Here is a 6,346-nt window from a genome sequence, read left to right on the forward strand (position 1 = left end):
AAAAAAAAAAAAAAGACAAATATTGCATGATTCCACTTACATGAGGCATCTAAAGTAATCAAACTCAAAATCAAAAGCAGAATGGTGGCCAGGGGCTGGGGGAAGAGGGAATGGGGAGTTATTCAATGGGTACAGTGTTTCAGTCATACAAGATAGGAAATTTTAAGATATCTGTTGTACAACAATGTGCATTTAATGAACAATACTGTACTGTACACTTAAAAATTAAGAGGGTAGGCTGGGCACAGTGGCTCATGCCTATAATCCCAGCACTTTGGGAGCCTGAGGTGAGAGGATTACCTGAGCCCAGGAGTTCGAGACCAGCCTGGGCAACACAGTGAGACGCTGCCTCCAAAAAATGACAACGACAACAATAACAAAAAGAAAAAGAAAAAAAGAAAAAATTATCTAGGTGTGGTGGCACATGCCTGTACAGGAGGCAGGAGGATTGTCTGACCTCAGGAGGTGGAGGCTACAGTGAGCCATCCCATGAGGATGGCTATAACAAAACCAAACCAACAAATAGGCAAACTGTAAATTAAAAAGCAGCAGACAACAAGTGTTGATAAAGATACGGAGAAACTGGAACCCTCATACGTTGCTGGTGGGAATGTGAAATTGTTCGACTGCTGTGGAAAACAGTCTGATGGTTCTTCAGTAAGTTTAACATAGAATTACCAAATAACCCAGCAATTCCACTCCTAGGTATTTACCCAGAAGAACTGATAACAGGTATTTAAACAAAAACTGGTACAGGAATATTCATAACAGCACTATTCACAATAGTCAAAAGGTAGAACAACCCAACTGTCCATCAGCTGCTGAAAGGGTGACACGTGTGGGGTGTCCATACTTTAGAATATTATTCAGTCATAAAACTTAACGCAGCATTGATACACACTACAGTATAGATGAACATGCAAAATAGTATGGTAAATGAGTGAAGTCAGATGGAAAAGGCCACGTGTTATATGATTTCATCACATGAAATAGCCAGAAGAGGTACATCTAGAGAGACAGAAAGCAGATTAGTGGTTGCCAGGGCTGGGGATGGCAATGGGGAGTGACTACTTAATGGGAATAGAATTTCCTTTTGAGTGATGAAAATGTCCTGGAACTAGTGAGGATGTTTGCACAACATTGCAAATGTTCTACATGCCACTGAATTGTACTTTTTTTTTTTTTTTTTTTCAGAGACAGGGTCTCTCCTTTTTGCCTAGGCTGGAATGAAATGGATTGATCATAGCTCACTGTAACTTTGAACTCCTGGGCTCAAGTGATCCTCCTGCGTCGGCCTCCCTACTAGCTGGGACTATGGGCATGTACCATCGCAGCTGGCTAATTTTTCTATTTTTTGTGGAGACAAGGTCTTTCTATATTGCCCAGCCTGGTCTCAAACTCCTGGCCTCAAGCAATCCTCCTGTCTCAGGCTTCTGTCTCAAAGTGTTGATATTACAGGCATGAACCACTGTACTGTACATTTTTAATGATGAATTTTAAATTTTTATGTGAATTGTACATTTTTAAATGATGAATTTTAAATTTATGTGAATGTAAATTTATGTGAATGTTACCATGACTTTAAAAAATAGTGTTACATAATTGAATCGATAGTTCATTAGTAAATTAAACAGTTTTGAGAGCAGTGGAAGATATCTGAGTTACCACCGAGAATCTATACAGACCTCAATTCTTGCCTCCTTGGAAGAAAAAATTCAGCTGAGGGGCATAAGGCAGAAGAGATGCACATTTTGGAGCAGGAGTGGAAGTTTATCAAAAAGCTTTAGAACAGTAAGGAAAGGACGGAAAGGAAAAAAAGAAGGAAGTACAGCTTGGAAGAGGGCCAAGTGGCACTGAGAAACCAAGTGTGCAGCTTAACCTCTGGCTTTATATGTTGGCATACTTCCAGGATCTTGAATTACTTCTCCCCACTCTTGAGATCTTGTTGGGAAGCTGCTGATCAGTTTCAGGTATTTTCTATCTATTAGAAAACCGTCCTTCCCTGGCACCAGCTGTAACCAATTATTACTTTAGAGAAACAGTTGGCCGGCGTGGTGGCTCACACCTATAATCCCAGCGCTTCGGAAGGCTGAGACGGGCGGATCGCCTGAGGCCAGGAATTCGAGACCAGCCTGGCCAACATGGTAAGTACCCCCCACCCCTGTCTAGCCAACATAGAGAAACCCCCTCTTTACTAAAAATACAAAAATTAGCTGGGTGTGGCGGGGTGAGCCTGTAATCCCAACTACTTGGGAGGCTGAGACAGGAGAATCGCTTCAACCTGGGAGGTGGAGGTTGCAGTGAGCCGAGACCATGCCACTGCACTCACACTCCAGCCTGGGCGACAGAGCGAGATTTCGTCTCAAAAAAAAAAAATTCCACTGACAACACAAATAAATTGAAATCTGTAATTTGATTAAAAATGAGAGATTCTTGGCTGGGCACAGTGACTCATGCCTGTAATCACAGCACTTTGGGAGCCTGAGGTGGACGGATCACAAGGTCAAGAGATTGAGACCATTCTGGCCAACCTGGTAAAAGCCCATTTCTACTAAAAACACAAAAATTAGCCAGGTATGATGGCACACACCTGTAGTCCCAGCTACTCGGGAGGCTGAGGCAGGAGAATCACTTGAACCCAGGAGGCAGAGATTGCGGTGAGCCGAGGTCACACCACTGCACTCCAGCCTGGTGACAGAGTGAGACTCTGTCTCAAAAATAAATAAATAAATAAAATGAGAGATTCTCATGTCATATAATAATCAGTGATATCACAGTGAGTTTTGAGTTTGCACTGGGTTTACTTGTGAGGCCAGGACCATAACATGAAAGATATTCCGATAGACCACAAATGCATTCCCACCAGCTGTTCAGTCACTTTGTAGGTGACTGGGTGGGAGCTTTCCGACAACTTCTGGAAACTCCTTGGTTTGCCTAGAGCGGTAAATCCAAGGTTCTGAGTTGCTGACTTCCATTCCTGCTGCCAGGTTTGGCTGCTTGGTTGTGGGGAGGCTGGTGCAAACCCCTGCAAAGCAAGCAGGTGGTAGGGGTAAATTTATAGTAGACTTGTCTTATTACAAAAGTAACAATCGGCCAGGCATGGTGGTTCACTGTAATCCCAGTACTTTGGGAGGCAGATTACTTGAAGTCAGAAGTTTGAGATCAGCCTGGCTAACATGGTGAAATCGCATCTCTACTAAAAATACACTCACCAAAAAAAAAGTAAAAAAGTGAGCCAGGCATCGTGGTACATGACTGTAATCCCAGCCTTGGGAGGCTGAGGCAGGAGAATCGCTTGAACCTGGGAAGCGAAGGCTGCAGTGAGCTGAGATCGTGCCACTGCATTCCAGCCTCCAGCCTAGGTGACAAAGCCAGTGAGACTGTCTCAAAAAAAAAAAAAAAAAAGTACCAATTATGTTATGGTTTTTGTGCTGGGAACAACTCCATTTCCCCAGGAACTGGGGGATCTCGCTTCTTTTCCTGTTCTGATTCAAATGGAATGCCAGAGTGTCAACTCCTAGGATTTGCCACTGTCTTCAAGATGTCAGGTCTTAAATCTGGAGAAGGAAGCTACAGCACACTTTTGGAATCATGCATATTATCCAAGTCTATCTATTGCTCAGATTGGCAAGGGAGTGCTTTTGGTGTTTTTATTTTATTTTATTTATTTATTTTTTAAAGATGGGGTTTCACCATGATGGCCAGGCTGGTCTTGAACTCCTGACCTCAGGTGATCCACCCACCTTGGCCTCCCAAAGTGCTAGGATTACAGGCGTGAGCCACCACACCCAGCCTGGTGTTTTATCTTAAAATAAATCATCACCCAACCCAAGGTCACCTAGATTTTCTCTTGTGTTATTCTTTAGGAGTGTTATTATTTTACATTTTACATTTTGGCCTATGATCCATTTTGAAATAACGTTTATGAAGGATGTAAGGTCTGTGTCTAGATTAGTTTTTTCAGTCTGTGTATGTCCAATCATTCTAGTGCCATTTGTTGAAAAAGACTGTGCTTTTTCCATTGAATTGTCTCTGCTCCTTTGTCAAAGGTCAATTGACTATATTCGTGTGGATCTATTTCTGAGCTCTCTATTCTATTCCACTGATGTATTTGTCTTACTGCACAGACTGGAATTTCAGGGGAATTGTTGGACAATCTGTCTCAAGTGACAAAGGCAAAGCTGTTGGATCCCAGCTAATTACTGACTTGGCTCACAGAAAAGATGCTGGATAATTTCTACAGTTTTACTCCATCATTTGCTATCACTGCAGCCCAGATGACACCAAGTTCATCTGAAATGTTCATTCAGGCAAGCGTGGTTCTGAGATGGTGTGAAAGACCACTGACACAAAACCTCTCTTTTGGGAAACAGTTTGAATAATTTTTTTTTTTTTGAGACAGAGTCTCGCTTTGTCACCCAGGCTGGGGTGCAGTGGTGTGATCTTGGCTTACTGTAAACTCTGCTTCCTGGGTTCAAGCCATTCTCCTGCCTCAGCTTCCTGAATAGTTGGGATTATAGGCACCCACTGCCACGACCTGCTAATTTTGTATTTTTAGCAGAGATGGGGTTTTGTCATGTTGGCCAGGCTGGTCTTGAACTCCTGGTCTCAGGCAATCCACCCGCCTCAGCCTCTCAAAGTGCTGGGATTACATGAGCCACCATGCCTGGCCCGAACAAAGTAATTTTTAAAGGATTCTGAAACTTGCCATGTCTTGAAAAAGCAAGAGATGGGTTGGGTGTGGTGGCTCATGCCTGTAATCCCAGCACTTTGGGAGGCTGAGGCGGGTGGATCACTTGAGGTCAGGAGTTGGAGACCTGTCCAGCCAACATGGCAAAACCCTGTCTGTACTAAATACAAAAATTAGCTGAGTGTGGTGGTGCACGCCTGTAATCTCAGTTACCTGGAGGCTAAGGCACGAGAATTGCTTGAACCCGAGAGGCAAAGTTTGCAGTGAGCCGCGATCACTCCAGCTTGGGTGACAGAGTGAGACTCTTGTCTCAAAAAAATAAAATAAATAAATAGCTGGCAAGAGATGAAAAGGATAATAAAGCTTCAGTTTAAAAATGTGTTAGAATGAAGCATGCATTTTTGTTCTTGTGCCCAGCATCTTCTCACCTCGCACCCTAGCTTCCCGGCATTAGAAGAAAAGGTCCGTCCTCTTCCTCGTGCCGACCCCCTAAATCCTGGCATTGAAAGCGTTGAATGGCAGGGACCAGAAGCGAGTGCAGCAGCAGCGGCAGCGGGTCCCCAGCTACTCGACGCCGGGGGCAGCAATTGCCGGAGAAGCATTCAGCCCGCTGCACTATGGCTGCACTTCCTCCAAACTCCTGGCAGCCACCGAATATTTGCTTGGAAACCAGCATGGGAATCATTGTACTGGAGCTGTGCTAGAAGCATGCTCCAAAGACCTGTAAGAACCGCTGAGATGGCTCGTCGAGGTGACTACAGTGGCACAAAATTCCACAGGATCATCAAAGATTTCGTGATCCAAAAAGGAGACCCAACAGGGGCAGGCTGAGGCAGTGCATTTATCTATGGCACACAGTTTGAAGATGAACTTCATCCAGACCTGAAATTTACAGTCGCTGGAATTCTCACAATGACCAACACAGGGCCAGACACCAATGGCAGCCAGTTCTTTGTGACCCTCAACCCCACCCAATGGCTCAACAGCAAACACACCATTCTTGGCCCAGTGTGCAGGGGATAGGAACAGTGAACTGAGTAGGAATGGTAGAAACAGAGTCTCAGGATTGCCCTGTAAACGATGTGAAGATTATTGAGGCATACCCTTCTGGGTAGACTTGCTGCTGTCCTGAGCAGATCTTCTGAGATGGCCCCAGTGAACCAGATTCCCAATGACCTAGATTGACAGGTAATGCTAAATTTCATTTTGGCCTTGCAAATCATGATGCTTAGGAAGCCTGCAGTCTTAGGTGAGTTAGAGATGGAAGTGCATTTTAATAGGATGCTTCTTTTCTCTTCCCCCTCTGCCTAGGGTGACAGAGATTTGCACACATGCCGTTTATCCACAGGTTACTGCTTACTGCACATGACCCACAATGCTCCTTGTGCCTGGCTGCTCTGATATTCTTGGAACAAAATGCAACAGACGCTGTCATTTCTCAGTGTTCTTGCCTAACCAAACTTCTTCCTGAGGAGGTTTATACTCTGGCCTATACTGCAAACTTTGATAGCTGACAGCCAAATAATTCAAAACCAAGTACTGTCTATCAGCCCTCTTAACTTTGTGCACACCATATTTCAGTCTCCTACATTTGTTCTTCTAGGAAATGTGTGTATCTCTCTATACATTTTCTCTCTCAAAACCAGAACATAAAAA

The 6,346-nt window shown here is 44.1% G+C and overlaps 1 protein-coding gene and 1 pseudogene across 1 annotated transcript in view; one reads left to right on the plus strand and one right to left on the minus strand.

Annotated features, from left to right (window-relative positions):
• LOC108301632 overlaps nucleotides 1–6,346 on the minus strand; it is a 480,010-nt gene that overhangs the window by 287,810 nt on the left and 185,854 nt on the right. The gene's annotated exons all lie outside the window — the stretch shown is intronic.
• Nucleotides 5,308–5,880, plus strand: LOC108301375 (annotated as a pseudogene).

This window comes from Cebus imitator, unplaced genomic scaffold (genome assembly GCF_001604975.1).
Source record: "Cebus imitator isolate Cc_AM_T3 unplaced genomic scaffold, Cebus_imitator-1.0 Scaffold1, whole genome shotgun sequence".
NCBI lineage: Eukaryota > Metazoa > Chordata > Mammalia > Primates > Cebidae > Cebus > Cebus imitator.